At 39.9% G+C, this 24,288-nt stretch overlaps 1 protein-coding gene across 1 annotated transcript in view; it reads left to right on the top strand.

The window, feature by feature from the left end:
* pkn2a (protein kinase N2a) overlaps positions 1-24,288 on the top strand; it is a 126,800-nt gene that overhangs the window by 9,531 nt on the left and 92,981 nt on the right. The gene's annotated exons all lie outside the window — the stretch shown is intronic.

Here is a 24,288-nt window from a genome sequence, read left to right as displayed (position 1 = left end):
CGTTGATGTAGCACGTGGCTTGGCATTGTCTTGCTGAAATAAGCAGGGGCGTCCATGGTAACGTTGCTTGGATGGCAACATATGTTGCTCCAAAACCTGTATGTACCGTTCAGCATTAATGCCGCGTTCACAGATGTGTAAGTTACCCATGTCTTGGGCACTAATACACCCCCATACCATCACAGATGCTGGCTTTTCAACTTTGCGCCTATAACAATCCGGATGGTTCTTTTCCTTTTTGGTCCGGAGGTCACGACGTCCACAGTTTCCAAAAACAATTTGAAATGTGGACTCGTCAGACCACAGAACACTTTTCCACTTTGTATCAGCCCATCTTAGATAAGCTCAGGCCCAGCGAAGCCGACGGCGTTTCTGGGTGTTGTTGATAAACGGTTTTCGCCTTGCATAGGAGAGTTTTAACTTGCACTTACAGATGTAGCGACCAACTATAGTTACTGACAGTGGGTTTCTGAAGTGTTCCTGAGCCCATGCGGTGATTTCCTTTACACACTGATGTCACTTGTTGATGCAGTACAGCCTGAGAGATCGAAGGTCACGGGCTTAGCTGCTTACATGCAGTGATATCTCCAGATTCTCTGAACCTTTTGATGATATTACGGACCGTAGATGGTGAAATCCCTAAATTCCTTGCAATAGCTGGTTGAGAAAGGTTTTTCTTAAACTGTTCAACAATTTGCTCATGCATTTGTTGTTTGTGAATGACTGAGAATTTCATGGAATCTACTTTTATACCCAATCATGGCACCCACCTGTTCCCAATTTGCCTGTTCACCTGTGGGATGTTCCAAATAAGTGTTTGATGAGCATTCCTCAACTTTATCAGTATTTGTTGCCACCTTTCCCAACTTCTTTGTCACGTGTTGCTGGCATCAAATTCGAAAGTTAATGATTATTTGCAAAAATAAAAATGTTTATCAGTTGGAACATCAAATATGTTGTCTTTGTAGCATATTCAACTGAATATGGGTTGAAAATGATTTTCAAATCATTGTATTCCGTTTATATTTACATCTAACACAATTTCCCAACTCATATGGAAACAGGGTTTGTACATTTATGAAAGTGCCTGTTACGACATAACATATGTACTTACTGTGTGTATATAAAACGTTGATGGAAGAGTTTGGATGTTTTTTAAGCGCTTTACAGGCAGAATAGAGCGACTGCCAAAGGCTCCATTGTAAGCTGACTTTTGCTCGCATTTACTTACTAGTAGGGATGTCCCGATCCGATATTTGGATCGGATCGGCCGCCGATATTTGCCAAAAAATGCGTATCGGCAAGTCATGGGAAAATGCCGATCCAGATCCAGTTTAAAAAAAAACTCCGGTCCGTGTTTTCCAACGCACAGATTCAAATAATACATTCCACTTTTCTGCTGCTCCCTACTTCCGTTCCGCATTTTCCAGCACACCTTCAACACATCCACTTCTCACGCAGTTGCTTTTAGCTGCTGGCATTACACAACAGGCTCTTCTCACTCTTTCCTGTGTCTCCTTCTCACAGACAGCAAGCGCAACTTCTTACACACGTCACATACTGTCACGTCATACGTCACATACTGTCACGTCATACGTCACATACGTATACGTCCTCTCCCAGCAGAGAGGTAGCAGAATGGCTAACGTTAGCTGTGATGCTAGCGCAGCCGCTAAAGTGCGTGCCTGCTCAAACGTCCTCTGCGCACGGCAAATCTATGCCACACACAAAATCAAATAAAAAAATAAGCGCATAACAATTTTCGACACACGGACACGACAGAGAAAACAGTTTTCGTCATCATTGTTCAAATATTGCAACGTCTGTCGAGACGCTTATCTTCATTCGGTGCCACACGCCCACACCATCAAAATGCTGAGGCAAAAATTTCCACATCAACACCGTCTGAAAAAATTAGTGATTTTTTTAGTTGTGATTTCCTTCTCTGCATGAAAGTTTAAAAGTAGCATATATTAATGCAGTATGAAGAAGAATGTTTTAATGTAGACATGCAAGCCTTGAAAGAACATTTTGAAAATCAAGACTACATTTCCTGCAATTAGGTGCATTTCTACCCTATATTTTAACTTTAGATTTATTCTCATATCAAACTCTTTTGGCTGTCTTTTTGACACTTACATCAGGCGCCCCCCTCCACACCCCGGATTATAAATAATTCAATGTGATTATCTTGTGTGATGACTGTATTATGATGATAGTATATATCTGATCGTATATATATGTATCATGAATCAATTTAAGTGGACCCCGACTTAAACAAGTTGAAAAACTTATTTGGGTGTTACCATTTAGTGGTCAATTGTACGGAATATGTACTTCACTGTGCAACCTACTAATAAAAGTCTCAATCAATCAATCAAAACACATAGAATCATCATACTGCTGTGATTATATGCATCAAGTGTTCATTCAAGGCTGAGGCAAAATATCGAGATATGTATCGTGTATCGCAATATGGCCTTAAAATATCGCAATATTACAAAAAGGCCATATCGCCCAGCCCTAGTTCAATGATTTTTTGTCATGTATAATTTTGTCTATTTTGTGTTTATCCTTGAATAAACAGGTCAGTTTCTTGTTACCAACCATTGTGTATTATTCAAACTCCCCTAATTCAGCTGGCTAGTTGTTATCAAGAGTACTAAAACCCTTTTCAACATGATTCTGACAACTAAGTAGGCTAAATAACTTTAAACTTTAATATATGCTCGGATAGGCCAGTATCGGTCAGTATCGGTATCGGTCAGTATCGGATCGGAAGTGCAAAAACAATATCGTGTCGGATCGGAAGTGCAAAAACCTGGATCGGGACATCCCTACTTACTAGTTAGAATACATTAAAAAAACATGTGTTCTTGTCTTGTATAAGGATTGTGAATGATTGGCAAAAGTCCCCAAAAAGTGCAGTTCTCTTTAAACGCATGGTCAGCTTCCCAATTTGCGCACTTCAATACTTACACTTAGCATTTTGAGTGTTTAAGTACGGCAAAATGCATTGCGCGTTAAATAATGAGTGTGCCGCTGCAGAGCTTAACTATCCTCCATCATCGCCATCTCAGCGGCCATTTCCCTGTGAGAACATGCGGTTTGCAATAGCGAGGTACTATCGATTGGTTTTTCGTTCGGAATAGAAAACATATTTAACATAACAATCCATTTTTCCCGTTGTCTGGTTTGATAATTAAAAAAATGGACCGTTGTCCATAATCCGTTATTCAAATGTATTAATGTACCGTATTTGTCGGACTTTAAGGCGCACTTAAAATCCTTTCATTTTCTCAAAAATCAACATTGCGCCTTATAACCCGGTGCGCCTAATGTACGGAATAATTCTGGTTGTGCTTACCGACCTCGAAGCAATTTTATTTGGTACACGGTGTAATGATAAGTTTGACCAGTAGATGGTAGTCACACATAAGACATACACTATATTGCCAAAAGTATTTGACCACCCATCCAAATGATGAGAATCAAGTGTCCTAATCACTACGGGTGTATAAAATCAAGCACTTAGGCATGGAGACTGTTTCTACAAACATTTGTGAAAGAATGGGCCGCTCTCAGTGATTTCCAGCGTGGAACTGTCATAGGATGCCACCTGTGCAACAAATCCAATGGTGAAATTTTCTCGCTCCTAAATATTCTAAAGTCAACTGTGGTCTTTATTATAAGAAAAGTGAAGAGTTTGGGGACAACAGCAAGTCAGCCACCAAGTGGTAGGCCAGTGGGAGGAATGGGTTTCCATGGCCGAGCAGCTGCATCTAAGCCATACATCACCAAGTCCAATGCAAAGCGTCGGATGCAGTGGTGTAAAGCACGTCGCCACTGGACTCTAGAGCAGTGGAAACGCTTTCTCTGGAGTGATGAATCACGCTTTTCCATCTGGCAATCTGATGGACCAGTCTGGGTTTGCAGGTTGCCAGGACAACGCTACATTTCGGACTGCATTGTGCCGAGTGTGAAATTTGGTGGAGGAGGAATTATGGTGTGGGGTTGTTTTTCAGGAGTTGGGCTTGGCCCCTTAGTTCCAGTGAAAGGAACTTTCAATGCTCCAGGATAGCAAAACATTTTGGACAATTCCATGCTCCCAACCTTGTGGGAAGTGGGAACAGTTTGTAGCGGGCCCCTTCCTCTTCCAACATGACTGTGTACAAAGCAAGGTCCATAAAGACATGGATGACAGAGTCTGGTGTGGATGAACTTGACTGGCCTGCACAGAGTCCTGACCTGAACCCGATAGAACACCTTTGGGATCATTTAGATTGAAGACTGAGAGCCAGGCCTTCTCGGCCAACATCAGTGTGTGACCTCACCGATGCACTTTTGGAAGAAGGGTCGAAAATTCCTATAAACACACTCCGCAACCTTGTGCACAGCCTTCCCAGAAGAGTTGAAGATGTATTAGCTGCAAAAGGTGGACCCACATCTTACTGAACCCTATGGGTTAGAAATGGGATGGCACTTCTAGTTCATATGTGAGTCCAGGCAGGTGGCCAAATACTTTTGGCAATATAGTGTACGTGTAGACTCCAATGTGACGCCAGTAAACAACACCAAAACTTTAAATGTTCCATTGAAAATAAAGAACAAAAATCAACAAAAATCTGTCAAAATGTTTTAGCATTGCTTTGAAGCCGCTTGATAGATTGTCGGCCCATTTACGGCTACTGTAGTCAGAGATACAAGTATTACTATGGTGTGTGTATAAGGACCGCAAAATGGCATCTATTAGCAGACATATTATCTGGCGTTTTGTTTCACAATATTATGCAAAAGCAACTTTTCTTACCTTCTGGTACCTGCTAATGTGTATTTGAGATCTGCATAAGTCCTGAAAATTTGCGCACGTCCGCCACTGTCATCCGTGCCGATGCCGTAGTCGATTAAGCTTCTTCTTTTTCACTATATTCTTGTTATGGGGCTCACCCTCTGCTGTTGCCATTTCTAATATAAAGTCGCGTAAAGTTCTAACTTATATCTCGCTATGGAAGCGCTAAAAACTACCAGTGTAGTGGGTTTACATAATTCACCCACAGAAGTTTATTTATTAGAGCATTCCGGTCGGACGGTTTTTCACGGGACACATTTCCGGCGTTGTTGCACTAGTGAGCCACGGATGAGAAGATGCTGCTCCGTTTTTGATTTAAAGGGGAACATTATCACAATTTCAGAATTGTTAAAACCATTAAAAATCAGTTCCCAGTGGCTTATTATATTTTTCGAAGTTTTTTTCAAAATTTTACCCATCACGCAATATCCCTAAAAAAAGCTTCAAAGTGCCTGATTTTAACCATCGTTATATATACCCGTCCATTTTCCTGTGACGTCACATAGTGAAGCCAACACAAACAAACATGGCGGAAAGAACAGCAAGCTATAGCGACATTAGCTCGGATTCAGACTCGTATTTCAGCGGCTTAAGCGATTCAACAGATTACGCACGTATTGAAACGGATGGTTGTAGTGTGGAGGCAGGTAGCGAAAACGAAATTGAAGAAGAAACTGAAGCTATTGAGCCATATCGGTTTGAACCGTATGCAAACGAAACCGACGAAAACGATACGGGAGAAAGCGAGGACGAATTCGCCGATCGCCTTCTAACCAACGATTGGTATGTGTTTGTTTGGCATTAAAGGAAACTAACAACTATGAACTAGGTTTACAGCATATGAAGTACATTTGGCAACAACATGCACTTTGAGAGTGCAGACAGCCCAATTTTCATCAATTAATATATTCTGTAGACATACCCTCATCCGCGCTCTTTTCCTGAAAGCTGATCTGTCCAGTTTTGGAGTTGATGTCAGCAGGCCAGGGAAGCTATGTTCGATAGGGGGTTTAGCTCGCTCGTCTGCGGGAACAAACTGCCGCCATTGCTTGCCGTGCTACCGAGGTCTTTTGTCCCTGAATTGCTCACACACTCCGGCAGATTCAATGGGGGTCTGGCGGCAGATTTCTTTGACTTTATCGTTGGAAATGCATCTGCTTTGAGTGTTGCAGGATATCCACACATTCTTGCCATCTCTGTCGTAGCATAGCTTTCGTCGGTAAAGTGTGCGGAACAAACGTCCAATTCCTTGCCACTTTCGCATCTTTGGGCCACTGGTGCAACCTGTTCGTGTTGTTACACCCTCCGACAACACACCGACGAGGCATGATGTCTCCAAGGTACGGAAAACAGTCGAAAAAACGGAAACTAACAGAGCTGATTTGACTCGGTGTTTGAGAAAATGGCGGATTGCTTCCCGAAGTGACGCCACGCTGTGACGTCATCGCTCCGAGAGCGAATATTAGAAAGGCGTTTAATTCGCCAAAATTCACCCATTTAGAGTTCGGAAATCGGTTAAAAAAATATATGGTCTTTTTTCTGCAACATCAAGGTATATATTGACGCTTACATAGGTCTGGTGATAATGTTCCCCTTTAAGTAAAGTCTGAATGTCATTAAAACAGTTAGCTCCGTCTGTTGACACTTTTTCAACTCCTGTCCTTGCACGCTACACCGCTACAGCAAAGATGACGGAGAGAAGATGCTGTCGAAGGTGAGCCACGTAAATAAGACCGCCCACAAAACGGCGCATCCTTAAGCGACTGTCAGAAAGCGGCTTGAAGATGATCTGTAAAACATCATCTATGCAACATTTTAACCAAGGAACTACCATGACATGTTATGTAGACCAGTGGTCCCCCAACCACCAATTTTTTTTAATTTTTATTAAATCAACATAAAAAACACAAGATACACTTATAATTAGTGCACCAACCCAAAAAAACTCTCTCCCCCATTTACACTCATTTACACAAAAGGGTTGTTTCTTTCTTTTATTAATATTTCTGGTTCCTACATTATATATCAATATATATCAATACAGTCGGCGGGGATACAGTCTGTAAGCACACATGATCGTATTTTTTATGACAAAAAAAAAAAAAAGAAATGGAAAATGGTAATTAAAAGAAAAAGTGGAAAACTCTTTTCCCCGTTCAGTGTTTGAACATATAGGTAGATGCTCAGTGTCTTTTCAGTGTCCTCGTCTGTGAGTGACCCATAACAACACAAGAAGAAGAGCGACGTACATGGCTTCATTTGCCTGCTCAATAGAAAACCAATAAAATGTGTAACTTTCCATATCTTTGGACATTAAAAAAACAGAAGGCAACTCTTGACCGCGACAAACTTGTTTTGACAACACCGTTCTTCTTTGTCTTCTTCTTCTGTTGTTCCGGGTCGAGGATACTAAAAAGAGACGCTGCGCTTGTGCTAGCTACTAGAGATGTCCGATAATGGCTTTTTTGCCGATATTCCGATATTGTCCAACTCTTAATTACCGATTCCGATATCAACCGATACCGATATATACAGTCGTGGAATTAACACATTATTATCCCTAATTTTGTTGTGATGCCCCACTGGATGCATTAAACAATGTAACAAGGTTTTCCAAAATAAATCAACTCAAGTTATGGAAAAAAATGCCAACATGGCACTGCCATATTTATTATTGAAGTCACAAAGTGCATTATTTTTTTAACATGCCTCAAAACAGCAGCTTGGAATTTGGGACATGCTCTCCCTGAGAAAGCATGAGGAGGTTGAGGTGGGCGGGGTTGGGGTTGGGGGGGGGGGGGTCAGGGAGTAGCGGGGGGTGTATATTGTTGCGTCCCGGAAGAGTTAGTGCTGCAAGGGGTTCTGGGTATTTGTTCTGTTGTGTTTATGTTGTGTTACGGTGCGGATGTTCTCCCGAAATGTGTTTGTCATTCTTGTTTGGTGTGGGTTCACAGTGTGGCGCATATTTGTAACAGTGTTAAAGTTGTTTATACAGCCACCCTCAGTGTGACCTGTATGGCTGTTGACCAAGTATGTTTGCATTCAATTTTGTGTGTGAAAAGCCGTAGATATTATGTGATTGGGCCGGCACGCAAAGGCAGTGCCTTTAAGGTAGGACTGGGCGAAATGGCCTTTTTTTAATATACACGATATATATCTTGATATTTTTCCTTAGCCTTGAATGAACACTTGATGCATATATTCACAGCAGTATGATGATTCTATGTGTCTACATTAAAACAGTCTTTTTCATACTGCATTAATATATGCTACTTCAAAACTTTCATGCAGAGAAGGAAATCACAACTAAAAAAAATCACTATTTTTTTCATACGGTGTTGATCTGGAAATGTTTGCCTCGGCATTTTGATGGTGTGGTCGTGTGCCACCGAACGGAGATGTTGACATGCGGAGTAGGCACTCTTCATTCTCGAGCAGGTGACTTTTCAAATGATGCTACATATTAGCAGTAATGCTACTTTTTATAGCGACGCTTTTGCCCCACACTTGACAAATTACGGTTGTCTGTTCGACATATTCCCACTTGAAGCCAAACCACCGCCAGACGATGGATCCCCTGCTGTTTTTTGGGGGAATTAATTCTTCCTTCATTTGTTACCAGATTCGCACCTTCTCTCTCTCGTATTACCACTCGCACGGCTGCGCTAGCATCACAGCTAACGTTACCCATGCTGCTACCTCTTTGCCGCGCGAGGGTGTATACGTATGTGACGTATGACGTGACAGTATGTGACGTATGTAAGAAGGTGCACTTGTCTGTCTGTGAGAAGGAGACACAGGAAAGAGCGAGGAGAGCCTGTAGTGTAATGCCAGCAGCTAAAAGCAACTGCGTGAGAATGTATACTCGAATATCACGATATAGTCATTTTCTATATCACACAGAGACAAACCCGTGAAATATCGTGTACATCGATATATCGCCCAGCCCTACTTTAAGGTTTATTGGCGCTCTGTACTTCTCCCTACGTCCGTGTACCACTCCCATACCTGCCAACTACTCCGGTTTTCCCGTAATTAGTACGGTTTTCATCAACCTATTCCGGGTTACAGTTGCAATGATAAAAAATGGTTTTTCATTAATTAAATTTATTTTTTTTTTTTAAGTTTTATTCACGAAATCGCGTAACAACAATGACAATCGACACTGCTTCCCGTAACTTCCTATCGAGCCATTCCGAATGCCATGCGCGAGGCTATTTATAGCACCGCTGCCAAGCATGAGGCACCTGTTGCCATTGTTTCCAAACGAGCGAACGATCATGGAATCAGCCGGAGAAAAATCGCAAACGAGTCTTAAACCGAAAAGAAAACTGCACTCATTCCGTGAAGAATATTTAAAAGCCTATCCGGGAATAATTATCCGTTCCAAAAAGGGTGAAAACTACTCGAATTGCACCTTGTGCAGACAAGATTTTTTGATCGGACACGGAGGAATTAGCGATGTAAAAGACCACGTTGGGACAAAAAAAACACAAGTCTAATGCCGTTGCTAGCGATACAATTGGAAAACTTTCAACGTTTTTCGTCGCCCAAACAGATTCTTTGGATGTGATAAATGCCAAAGTTTTATTTACGGAGGCAATAATTGAGCATGGACTTCCAATCGCACTGGCTGATCACATGGGACAGTTATTTCGGAAAATGTTTCCCGACTCGAAAATCGCCAAAAAATATGGATGTGGTCGAACCAAAACATCAAACATTATTCAGTTGACAATAAAGTTACCATATCATTTTTGCAGTACGATCAATCTGATAGAATAAATTTGGATTTTAACCACAAAAAGGTAATGACACCAATGTTATCTATTGGAATTGTTTAGTACTGTTATACTGTTAAAAGTGTTTATACTATTTATGCTTTCAAGTCCAAGTTGAAGAAATCTTGTTAAATGTTGACAGCATAACTACCAAAATACAGAAGTATGTCCTTAATATTTTTGCAGTGCTATTTCTGTTGAAAAGTTAAAATGATTACATTAGAGATGTGATGTGCCACTTTTCAAGTGTCTGATGGCTTAAATTAATTTTCATTAATTTTTCATATGTTGAATTCTTTTGAAAGGCTTACAAAAAACTACATTTGAATTGTAATTCCATGCTATTGACAGGACTATTAATTTTAATGAAGTTAGCTTACCATGTTTACAGTATGATAATTGTGATAGAAATGTGAATTTTAGGCACAGAATATTTTTTACAATTGAACAAGGCAGTAGATTATACAAGCTTGGACAGAAAGTTAATAATGACACCAATTTTCTTTTTAATGGAATTATTTAGTACTGTTTTACCATTTGTTTACTGTAAAAAGTGTTTATACTGTTTATACTTTCAATTAACAAATTGAAGTCTTGTGAAAGGTTGACAGGATAACTGGCATTAACTGTCAAAATAATTTCAAACTATTGAAGTTAGCTTACAGAATAAACATGTCAATCAACCCATGATTTTTGCTGTAATATTTTTGTTTTGAAAAGTCACTGTGACTGATAGAAAAGTGATGGTTTTAGCAACATTTTAACCTGTCTGAATGCTAATAATCATTTTGCGTCGGGGGGTGAACCCCCCACCAGGACTTTGTCCTGGACCTACCGGGGCCGCAGGCCCCTGGACCCTGGCTACTAGGTTTTTCTGATTTCAAAAGTTGGCAGGTATGGTAGTGTGTACTTTTACAAAGGGCTGTTGCCAAAGCCCTTTCAAGATCAAAGACACTGACGAGTGATAAAATGACAGCAAAAAGCATGCAGAATGACTTACATGCTTACATCCCCTCTGTGAGTAGCAATGTGCTCAGCAGTCACACGCACTGGCGCTCTGTTGGTTCGCATGTATGAACCTCAAGCCTCCAACAACTGGCTGCATTCTACTGAGAGGTCTTTCTAATATTTTGCATCATATATAGTGGCACTGTAATTGTCACTTCTCTTTTGAGGGGACATTTTTTGATTGATCCTTTTATGTGGAGGTGTTCAAACTACAACCCGCGGGCATCTTCAGTTTGGCCCGTGAGACGTCACAAGTTTAATAAGGCGGGCGAGTCTGTGGCGGCATTAACTTAACTTGACTCGTAAAAAAGACGACAGTTTTGCCTTGCAGGACAACAATTTGTATGTTTTGTAGCAAGCAACAACACAACAGTCACATCATCCCTGGCGAGCGTTGTAGACTAGGGTTGTACGGTATACCAGTATTGGTATAGTATCGCGATACTAATGAATCATTCGGTACTATACCGCCTCTAAAAAGTACCGCCCCTCTGTCGTCGTCACGTCATGTCATAGTTGGTTTTACGAGCAGAGGAGCATGTTTGACAGCGCACAATCACGGAGTACTTACAAGCAGACACGGTGTGTAGACATAAAAGAGAGAACGGACGTATTTTGGCTTAAAACTAACGATAAAGGTGAAGCTATAACACGGAAACGCCCTCAGGAAGAGGTGCTTTAAGACATGACTAGCTAGCTAGCGGCTGAAGTCCAGCCACAGTTGGCAGTGTTGTAGCTACTTCGAAATCACTAATCCTCACCTCCATGGCGACAAAGTAAGTTTCTTACAATTATCATCCCTGCAGGACGAGGAATAGCTAAACATGCTTCACTACACACCGTAGCTCACCAGCGTCAAAATGTAAACAAACGCCATTGGTGGATCTACACCTAACATCCACTGTAATGATACCAAGTACAGGAGCGTATCTAGTCGACACTACTATGATTATATTGATAATTTTTAGCATCACAAAATCTTTTTTCATTTTTGAAAAATGTATGTTATGTTTATAAACTCAGGAAATATGTCTCTGGACACATGAGGACTTTGAATATAACCAATGTATGATCCTGTAACGACTTGTTATTGGATTGATACGTAAATGTGTGGTATCATCCAAAACTAATGGAAAGCATCCGCACAACAGAAGAATAAGTGATTATTACATTTCAACAGAAGTGTAGATAGAACATGTTAAATGAGAAAGTAAGCTGATATTAAAGGCCTACTGAAATGCGATTTTCTTATTTAAACGGGGATAGCAGGCCCATTCTATGTGTCATACTTGATCATTTCGCGATATTGCCATATTTTTGCTGATAAAAAGAGCCTTGCCAGTACCGGAAGTAGCAGACAATATGCATGACGTCACAGGTTGTGGAGCTCCTCACATCCGCACATTGTTTACAATCATGGCCACCAGCAGCGAGAGCAATTCGGACCGAGAAAGCGACGATTTCCCCATTAATTTGAGCGAGGATGAAAGATTTGTGGATGAGGAAAGTGAGAGTGAAGGACTAGAGGGCAGTGGGAGCGATTCAGATAGGGAAGATGCTGTGAGAGGCGGGTGGGACCTGATATTCAGCTGGGAATGACTAAAACAGTAAATAAACACAAGACATATATATACTCTATTAGCCACAACACAACCAGGCTTGTATTTAATATGCCACAAATTAATCCCGCATAACAAAAACCTCCCCCCTCCCGTCCATATAACCCGCCAATACAACTCAAACACCTGCACAACACACTTAATCCCACAGCCCAAAGTACCGTTCACCTCCCCAAAGTTCATACAGCACATATATTTTCCCAAAGTCCCCAAAGTTACGTACGTGACATGCACATAGCAGCACGCACGTACGGGCAAGCGATCAAATGTTTGGAAGCCGCAGCTGCATGCGTACTCACGGTACCGCATCTGCGCATCCAACTCAAAGTCCTCTTGGTAAGAGTCTCTGTTGTCCCAGTTCATTGTTTACATTCCGGGAATGTAAACAATGAAACACCGGCTATGTTATCCGGCACAACAGTCAAGGGGTGCATTCTATGGCGCGGGTGCGTTATCCGGCACAACACCTGCCGCAATACACCGCTTCCCACCTACAGCTTTCTTCTTTGCTGTCTCCATTGTTCATTGAACAAATGGCAAAAGATTCACCAACACAGATGTCCAGAATACTGTGGAATTTTGCGATGAAAACAGACGACTTAATAGTTGGCCACCATGCTGTCCCAAAATGTCCTCTACAATCCGTGACGTCACGCGCAGGCGTCATCATACCGAGACGTTTTCAGCAGGATATTTTGCGCGAAATTTAAAAATTGCACTTTAGTAAGCTAACCCGGCCGTATTGGCATGTGTTGCAATGTTAAGATTTCATCATTGATATATAAACTATCAGACTGCGTGGTCGGTAGTAGTGGGTTTCAGTAGGCCTTTAACAGTAAATGAACAAGTAGATTAATAATTCATTTTCTACCATTTGTCCTTAATAATGTTGACAAAATAATAGAATGATAAATGATACAATATGTTACTGCATATGTCTGCAGCTAAATTAGTAGCCTTTGTTTGCTTACTTACTACTAAAAGACAAGTTGTGTTGTATGTTCACTATTTTATTTAAGGACAAACTTGCAATAAGAAACATATGTTTAATGTACCGTAAGATTTGTTGTTAAAATAAGCCCAATAATGCAATTTTTTTGTGGTCCCTTTTATTTAGAAAAGTACCGAAATACATTTTGGTACGGGTACCAAAATATTGGTATTGGAACAGCACTATTGTAGACACACAACTCCCACAAACCACGCCTCTGCCTCCCTGGCCCCCATATCAGCTAGCATTTGACACAGGACCCCATATGCACACATAGCTGCCTGGGATATGCCTGTAAAAAAATATTTCATTTTGGATGTCCAGAATCATTATTTGGGTCAACAAGGTGGAATTACATCTGAAAACCTTTGTCAATTTGAGTTCATGTCTGTCCCCGCCCATCATGACGTTTAGAAGTGTAAAATATGTTCCACCTTAAAGATGGACTATTTTATTTTGAAAGTAAACCAAATAATTTATTTTGTTTTTGTGCATGACTTCCTGTCCAACACAAGCACATTTTAGCTAAATTGATCCGCTGTGTTGCGGCAAACGGCAAAAAGAAAAGCTCCGCGTATATTTAGGTAGAATCAAAATCACAATTAATTGTCCAACCCTGCTGTATGATAAAATAAAAACCTACCCATTTATTAGTTGTCAGGATGGTCTATATGAAGACTCTTTAAATATATGACATGGCGCCAGAATATCTTGGCTGGTGGACAGAATCTTCTAAACAGCCCTATTATGACACTAAATCATTTGTATACACAATGGAATTAATACAGAGTAATAATAAGACGTGTATATATCATTCAAATTATCCGCTCTGACATTGTATTAATACTAGGGATGTCCCGATCCAGGTTTTTGCACTTCCGATCCGATACCGATATTGTTTTTGCATTTCCGATCCGATACCGATACTGACCGATACCGATACTGACCGATACTGGCCATGTATTAAAGTTTAAAGTTATTTAGCCTACTTAGTTGTCAGAATCATGTTGAAAAGGGTTTTAGTACTCTTGATAACAACTAGCCAGCTGAATTAGGGGAGTTTGAATACTACACAATGGTTGGTAACAAGAAACTGACCTGTTTATTCAAGGATAAACACAAAATAGACAAAATTATACATGACAAACAGAAATGGCATCATTGAACTAGGGCTGGGCGATATGGCCTTTTTTTAATATTGCGATATTTTAAGGCCATATTGCGATACACAATATATATCTCGATATTTTGCCTTAGCCTTGAATGAACACTTGATGCATATAATCACAGCAGTATGATGATTCTATGTGTTTTGATTGATTGAGACTTTTATTAGTAGGTTGCACAGTGAAGTACATATTCCGTACAATTGACCACTAAATGGTAACACCCCAATAAGTTTTTCAATGAACATGATACAGATATATACTATCAGATATATACTGTCATCATAATACAGTCATCACACAAGATAATCACATTGAATTATTTACATTATTTATAATCCAGGGTGTGGAGGGGGGCGCCGGATGTAAGTGTCAAAAAGACAGCCAAAAGAGTTTGATATGAGAATAAATCTAAAGTTAAAATATAGGGTAGAAATGCACCCATTTGCAGGAAATGTAGTCTTGATTTTCAAAATTTTCTTTCAAGGCTTGCATGTCTACATTAAAACATTCTTCTTCATACTGCATTAATATATGCTACTTTTAAACTTTCATGCAGAGAAGGAAATCACAACTAAAAAAATCACTATTTTTTTCATACGGTGTTGATGTGGAAATTTTTGCCTCAGCATTTTGATGGTGTGGGCGTGTGGCACCGAATGGAGATAAGCGTCTCGACAGACGTCACAATATTTGAACAATGATGACGAAAACTGTTTTCTCTGTCGTGTCGGTGTGTTGAAAATTGTTATGCGCTTATTTTTTTATTAGATTTTGTGCGTGGCATAGATTTGCTATGCGCAGAGGACGCTTAAACAGTGCGCAATTGCACTGGCGAGCACCTTAGAGGGAGCGTTGCTCGCACGGCTGCGCTAGCATCACAGCTAACGTTAGCCATACTGCTACCTCTCTGCTCGGGGAGGACGTATACGTATGTGACGTATGACGGACCAGAGTTTTTTTTTAAACTGGATCTGGATCGGCATTTTCCAATGCCTTGCCGATACGCAATTTTTGGCAAATATCGGCAGCCGATCCGATCCAAATATCGGATCGGGACATCCCTAATTAATACTTATTTAGTGATTTAAGAATTAAACGTAGATATACGACAATTTACACAACGTTTACATGTAAACCAGCAATTAAAGATAATTAACTTTGTAGTATTAAAATTAAATAGTCAAAGCAGTTCACCAATATATCAATCTTTTTGTATGTCTCTGATGATCTCAATAACCCCGGAATTAACCAAACATTATCAACAACACCAAATGGCAGTGAAAAGTAGTCATCTGTTAAGTTCACAGCTTGTACGCTATTAGAGCCAGCCTGTTAGCATGTAGCATTCTCACATAGCTAAACAAGCTGAAATAGTCACAATCGCACCTTGTACGAGAAGCACACATCGTATGGCCAACTGTTGCATTAAAGATGGGGCATGGAGAGTAGGACTTTACATATAAGAGTAAAAATAGAAGGAACTGAATGATTTGAGAAAGTATATGCACACGTCTACTGAGTGTCTGTGGCCAGAGGAGGGCCAGCCGACTGAGGGATGGAAGGCTACTGAGATAGGCATCATGCAGAAGGGAAGCAAGAGCATGATAACGGCCTCAAGTTTTCCATTGTCCTATTGTTTGAATGGAGCTCTTGTTATAAGACTTGGTGATTTGAAAATGTTTAACAACACAATTATCTCACTGTTCTGGAGTCTTCCAACTAATGTTTGCCTTTGCACCCTCCCCCAACATCCTCTCGTACGTACTCCTTTGAAAGATCCGACAAGTAGGACATGAGTAGGTACCAGTTGTTGACCTTTTTGTAAGAATAGTGTCATTCAATATGGACCCCTGACCGCACGTCGCGCAAGTCACTTATCGCTGTATATTTTTACCAGCTGTTAGAGCATGTGGCTGGTTTTGTTTTCGCCGTGTGTCTGTGCTTGTGTGTGGCCCGTGTATTCCAATAGTAGTCATAAAGTTCTACACACTTTACCTGGACAATTTAATGACAAAAACAAATCTTTTGTGGGATTACATCCCAATGCCAGGTGTATTTGCTAAGTTTTGGATGCATGCTTATATAGCGCCAGATCATGACAGAAGTCATTTGAGGAAGCCTTTTATTTGAAACATGTCTGTATCTTTTGCTTTCATTAAACAAGCTAACTAAATAAGCATATTTTTAGGAGTGCCCTTTTTGTCTTGTGCGTTTACATTTCTCCTCTGCTGTCTGTATCGCCCTAACAGGTTTTGACTTGGTAGATGTTGTCCGTGCGTCATTAGTGGCTGACGGAATGGGCGATATTGCCTAAAATCTATATTGTGATATATATTACAGCCTCCTGTGATAACGATCTATATCACAATGTATTATTTGGCATGTAAATGATAAGAGAACCATTTATAAAAAACAATGGTTGAAAAGATTAACAAAGCTAATACTGATAACGATTTTCAAGATCATTAAATGATTACATTTTGGATCACAGTTATATTCAGATATAGATGGCGGTGTAACGACATAACATAAATTAAATATTACGATTTTTATATATTCTGTTGCCTTAAAGGAGGGCTCATATTTTAGGGCACCAAGGCTGACCCGTCTCCGCTCGGGATGGTTTCCTGCTGACCCCACTGTGGACTGGACTCTTACTGTTATGCTGGATCCACTATGGACTGGACTCTCACAATATTATGTTAGACCCACTCGACATCCATTGCATTCGGTCTCCCTAGAGGGGGGGGGTTACCCACATATGCGGTCCTCTCCAAGGTTTCTCATAGTCATTCACATCGACGTCCCACTGGGGTGAGTTTTTCCTTGCCCTTATGTGGGCTATACCGAGGATGTCGTTGTGGCTTGTGCAGCCCTTTGAGACACTTGTGATTTAGGGCTATATAAATAAACATTGATTGATTGATTGATTTTCTTTTGAGGCAGGGGCTCCAAAGCATGTATATATATATATATATGTATGTATGTATGTATGTATGTATGTATGTATGTATGTATATGTGTATATATATATATGTATGTATATATGTATGTATGTATATATATATATATATATATGTATATATTAAGGCTGCAGCTAACGATTATTTTTCTATCGATTAATCTATAGATTATTTTTTTCGATTAATCTATAGATTATTTTTCCTTTTACCGATTTTTTTTTATTTTTTAATGAAGATGAAAAAATAAATGTAGGCCAGTTTTTTCAAAAGGCATGACTTTTATTTACAAAAAAAAAAGTATGCTTATTTGCTTTTTAATGTGCAAATATAAAAGTAAACATCCAGTGCAAATCTTAATCTTCTGCAATAGTATAAGCATTTCTAAAGTAAAAGTATTGCTTATTTTGCTTTAAAATGTGCAAAAATAAAGATAAACATTCAATACAAAAAAGTGCAAAACGAAATATTCTGTAACAGTGTAAACATTTCAACAAAAGTAAAAGTATTGCTTATTTTGCTTAATAACACAACAATGATAGTATGATTAAAGTGAAAGTTAATTGTTCGTTTGTACATAGTATATGTAACTGTTAATGTTGTAAAAGGTATTTGCACAACTAATTAACGTTAGCGTTAAAGAGGAGCGCGTCTTTGTAAACACTGAACAGGCACGCCAAACGCGCCTCTCAGAGCGAAACAGTGTTTTAGTTTATGAATTTACAACGCAGATACAAATGACACATTCATGATTTTGTGTAATGATGACAACGTATACTCACGCGGACGATTGACTAGTTGATGGTGATGGCAAGAACGCTGTCGGGTGTTTTCTTTTCAAATGTTCGTTCATAGCCGTTGTGCTGCTATGATAGGCCATTTCCGCTCGACACAGTGTGCATACAACAACAACTGTCAAGTGTTTTGCTTTTTCGCTGTGCTTATCCCACACTTGAAGGGATGTACCAATGCTGAATGTGGCTTCTGGATTTCACTCAAAAGACCAGACCGTAGTTACTTTTTCCTTTTATTTTCCTTTAGTTTGCAACAGTTTTTCCAACGAAGAAGCAGCTTCTTTTTTCTTCTTTAGTCTTTTTAGCAGTCTTTAGCAGTGTTAGTAGACTTTAGTTTCTTTAGCTGTCATTAGCTGTCTTTAGTAGCCTTTAGTAGCCTTTAGCTTCTTTAGTAGGTGAAAAACCTTTAAGGACAAAACACCACAAGATTAACATGCTGTAAAAAATCAACCAATTATCAATCCCATAATTTACAACTATTAATTAGGCTATCAAACTCTTAACCATTAAACAAGTGCAAGAAAATAGACACATCTTTTCCCTTTAAGTTAAAACAGATTTTAAATAAATTGCCTCAACATAAATGCACCAAGATACATATAAAATACATTTAACACCAGAAACACAATAGATAAATGCAACAGAAAACCCAATATGCAAATACATAAATACCTAACCAATTAACCACCTATTTAGATACATATTTAAAATCCATATTCAATATAAATATATTATTAATTTAGCAGTGAAACACTCAATCTTAAACGCTGTCTACTGGTAGAAAAATGCCCCTTTTTCTATGCCCTCACCAGCAGCCAATGATCCAACACAGTTAAATCCAACACTTTAAATTGAGCGACTTCACCCTCCTGATGATGCAAACTGCTCCAAAATGTATCAAACTAAGCAAAGAATATCAACACTAAACAGTTACATAACACACTGTGTGTATTTAGCCTCCAGACTAAGCACGCTACATGCACACAACCCCCCCCCCCCCAATCTCACCAGCGCAACAGGTGCGCCACACCCACAAAGAGAAATATTAAATCTTACATACTTTTGGCACAACTCTGGGTTATCTGTAATGAACTAAACCTTTTTCCACTGTGCGCTGGCGTCTTTTGTACTCCATGATTTGACAAAGCTGTCTAATTACTGGGCTCGCGCACCAGCAGATGAGACAGGAGCGCTCCGCGTTATACCTGCGCGTGAACGTAAACTGATCGGCTCTGATTTTATAAGCCGACTGGCCGAAATAATGCCGAATTATATACATTTCCTGAGGTTGCCTAGGTGAATAGGGATGCGGATGTGCTCTAAGATAAAATATAATTTTATTAAGTGGGGTTTGGCTGGTTGCTAAACAGCCACGGTTGCGAGCTCGCGCGTCAGCTGACGAGACAGCTGTTCACCGCTACAACATTATTAGGCCGTTTATTGAAATACTCCCACACTTTTGACGACTTTTGCCGTGCTTTTTTTCCCTCGCTCGCACCGCTCGCATCATCTGCTTTGCGCTCCGCCATGACGGCAGTGTGACGTAAATATGCGACGCGTCGAAGCATAAAAACGGCGTCGACGTATTTACGTAACCGATGACGTCGACTACGTCGACGCGTCGTTTCAGCCTTAGTATATATGTATATGTATATATATATGTGTATATATATGTATATGTATATATATGTATATATATATGTGTTTAAACTTTCATGCAGAGAAGGAAATCACAACTAAAAAAATCACTTTTTTTTCATACGGTGTTGATCTGGAAATGTTTGCCTCGGTATTTTGATGGTGTGGGCGAGTGGCACCGAATGGAGATAAGCGTCTCGACAGACGTTACAATATTTGAACAATGATGACGAAAACAGTTTTCTCTGTCGTGTCCTCTGCGCATAGCAAATCTATGCCACACACAAAATCAAATAAAAAAAATAAGCGCATAACAATTTTCGACACACGGACACGACAGAGAAAACAGTTTTCGTCATCATTGTTCAAATATTGTGACGTCTGTCGAGACGCTTATCTCCATTCGGTGCCACACGTCCACACCATCAAAATGCCGAGGCAAAAATTTCCAGATCAACACCGTATGAAAAAAATAGTGATTTTTTTAGTTGTGATTTCCTTCTCTGCATGAAAGTTTAAAAGTAGCATATACTAATGCAGTATGAAGAAGAATGTTTTAATGTAGACATGCAAGCATTGAAAGAACATTTTGAAAATCAAGACTACATTTCCTGCAAATGGGTGCATTTCTACCCTATATTTTAACTTCAGATTTATTCTCGTATCAAACTCTTTTGGCTGTCTTTTTGACACTTACATCAGGCGCCCCCCTCCACACCCTGGATTATAAATAATGTAAATAATTCAATGTGATTATCTTGTGTGATGACTGTATTATGATGATAGTATATATCTGATAGTATATATCTGTATCATGAATCAATTTAAGTGGACCCCAACTTAAACAAGTTGAAAAACGTATTCGGGTGTTACCATTTAGTGGTCAATTGTACGGAATATGTACTTCACTGTGCAACCTACTAATAAAAGTCTCAATCAATCAATCAAAACACATAGAATCATCATACTGCTGTGATTATATGCATCAAGTGTTCATTCAAGGCTAAGGCAAAATATCGAGATATATATCGTGTATATAATGGTATTCAATATGGCCTTAAAATATCGCAATATTAAAAAAAGGCCATATCGCCCAGCCCTAGTTTCAATGATGCCATTTCTGTTTGTCATGTATAATTTTGTCTATTTTGTATTTATCCTTGAATAAACAGGTCAGTTTCTTGTTACCAACCATTGTGTATTATTCAAACTCCCCTAATTCAGCTGGCTAGTTGTTATCAAGAGTACGGTACTAAAACCATTTTCAACATGATTCTGACAACTAAGTCGGCTAAATAACTTTAAACTTTAATACATGCTCGGATAGGCCAGTATCGGTCAGTATTGGTATCGGTCAGTATCGGTATCGGATCGGAAGTGCAAAAACAATATCGGTATCGGATCGGAAGTGCAAAAACCTGCATCAGGACATCCCTTATATATATACAGGTAAAAGCCAGTAAATTAGAATATTTTGAAAAACTTGATTTATTTCAGTAATTGCATTCAAAAGGTGTAACTTGTACATTATATTTATTCATTGCACACAGACTGATGCATTCAAATGTTTATTTCATTTAATTTTGATGATTTGAAGTGGCAACAAATGAAAATCCAAAATTCCGTGTGTCACAAAATTAGAATATTACTTAAGGCTAATACAAAAAAGGGATTTTTAGAAATGTTGGCCAACTGAAAAGTATGAAAATGAAAAATATGAGCATGTACAATACTCAATACTTGGTTGGAGCTCCTTTTGCCTCAATTACTGCGTTAATGCGGCGTGGCATGGAGTCGATGAGTTTCTGGCACTGCTCAGGTGTTATGAGAGCCCAGGTTGCTCTGATAGTGGCCCTCAACTCTTCTGCGTTTTTGGGTCTGGCATTCTGCATCTTCCTTTTCACAATACCCCACAGATTTTCTATGGGGCTAAGGTCAGGGGAGTTGGCGGGCCAATTTAGAACAGAAATACCATGGTCCGTAAACCAGGCACGGGTAGATTTTGCGCTGTGTGCAGGCGCCAAGTCCTGTTGGAACTTGAAATCTCCATCTCCATAGAGCAGGTCAGCAGCAGGAAGCATGAAGTTCTCTAAAACTTGCTGGTAGACGGCTGCGTTGACCCTGGATCTCAGGAAACAGAGTGGACCGACACCAGCAGATGACATGGCACCCCAAACCATCACCCAACCATGCAAATTTTGCATTTCCTTTGGAAATCGAGGTCCCAGAGTCTGGAGGAAGACAGGAGAGGCACAGGATCCACGTTGCCTGAAGTCTAGTGTAAAGTTTCCACCATCAGTGATGGTTTGGGGTGCCATGTCATCTGCTGGTGTCGGTCCACTCTGTTTCCTGAGATCCAGGGTCAACGCAGCCGTCTACCAGCAAGTTTTAGAGCACTTCATGCTTCCTGCTGCTGACCTGCTCTATGGAGATGGAGATTTCAAGTTCCAACAGGACTTGGCGCCTGCACACAGCGCAAAATCTACCCGTGCCTGGTTTACGGACCATGGTATTTCTGTTCTAAATTGGCCCGCCAACTCCCCTGACCTTAGCCCCATAGAAAATCTGTGGGGTATTGTGAAAAGGAAGATGCAGAATGCCAGACCCAAAAACGCAGAAGAGTTGAAGGCCACTATCAGAGCAACCTGGGCTCTCATAACACCTGAGCAGTGCCAGAAACTCATCGACTCCATGCCACGCCGCATTAACGCAGTAATTGAGGCAAAAGGAGCTCCAACCAAGTATTGAGTATTGTACATGCTCATATTTTTCATTTTCATACTTTTCAGTTGGCCAACATTTCTAAAAATCCCTTTTTTATATTAGCCTTAAGTAATATTCTAATTTTGTGACACACGGAATTTTGGATTTTCATTTGTTGCCACTTCAAATCATCAAAATTAAATGAAATAAACATTTGAATGCATCAGTCTGTGTGCAATGAATAAATATAATGTACAAGTTACACCTTTTGAATGCAATTACTGAAATAAATCAAGTTTTTCAAAATATTCTAATTTACTGGCTTTTACCTGTATGTATGTATGTATGTATGTATGTATGTATGTATATATATATATATATATATATATATATGTGTGTGTGTGTGTATGTATATATGTGTGTTTGTGTATATGTGTGTGTATATATATATATGTGTGTGTGTGTGTGTGTGTGTGTGTATATATATATATACATGTGTATATATGTGTGTGTATGTATATATATATACCGGTGTATATATATATATATATATATATATTTATTTTATTTTTATTTTTTTTGATGTATATTTTTTTGAGTGTCTATATTTGGCACAATTACCAATTATACTGTATTGAATAAAAATTGCCTGTTCGTTTAAGAAATTCGCCCTTTTATTTTAAGGAATTTTAATGCTGACAACGTTGGCACAGCGCGCTCATGTGACCTACAGAAGACTGGAGGCAATTTCATATTGTATAGTGTGTGTTTTGGTATTGCTGTATTGTATGTCTCCCGATTTCTAAGAAAGCACAGCTTGTAGGTTCAATGAGCACAACTGAATAGTTAGGTGCTCAGACAGCAATGTGTTTATATAAGGTTAGATTGGGAGTCAAGTTTTACCGCTTATCATTAATACCGTTTATTGTTTAATCCCGACTTCAAGCACTTGTTGTCAATCAATCAATCAATCAATCTTTATTTATATAGCCCTAAATCACAAGTGTCTCAAAGGGCTGCACAAGCCACAACGACATCCTCGGTACAAAGCCCACATAAGGGCAAGGAAAAACTCACCCCAGTGGGACGTCGATGTGAATGACTATGAGAAACCTTGGAGAGGACCGCATATGTGGGTAACCCCCCCCCTCTAGGGGAGACCGAAAGCAATGGATGTCGAGTGGGTCTGACATAATATTGTGAGAGTCCAGTCCATAGTGGATCCAACATAATAGTAAGAGTCCAGTCCATAGTGGGGCCAGCAGGACACCATCCCGAGCGGAGACGGGTCAGCAGCGCAGAGATGTTCCCAGCCGATGCACAGGCGAGCGGTCCACCCCGGGTCCCGACTCTGGACAGCCAGCACTTCATCCATGGCCACCGGACATGTGCCCCCCCCCCCCCCCCCCCCCCCTCAAGGAAAAGGGGAGCAGAGGAGAGAAGAAAAGAAACGGCAGATCAACTGGTCTAACAGGGGGGCTATTTAAAGGCTAGAGTATACAAATGAGTTTTAAGATGGGACTTAAATGCTTCTACTGAGGTAGCATCTCTAATTGTTACCGGGAGGGCATTCCATAGTACTGGAGCCCGAATAGAAAACGCTCTATAGCCCGCAGACTTTTTTTGGGCTCTGGGAATCACTAATAAGCCGGAGTTCTTTGAACGCAAATTTCTTGCCGGGACATATGGTACAATGCAATCGACAAGATAGATTGTGAGTGGCTAAGTCTTAATTTAGCACCAAAATTATTTCCCCCCATGTCTGGTAACTAGGGC

The sequence above is a fragment of the Nerophis lumbriciformis genome, linkage group LG18 (genome assembly GCF_033978685.3).
Source record: "Nerophis lumbriciformis linkage group LG18, RoL_Nlum_v2.1, whole genome shotgun sequence".
Taxonomy (NCBI): Eukaryota; Metazoa; Chordata; class Actinopteri; order Syngnathiformes; family Syngnathidae; genus Nerophis; species Nerophis lumbriciformis.
Note: the sequence above shows the minus strand (reverse complement) of the source record. Positions and strands in the feature narration are given on the sequence as shown.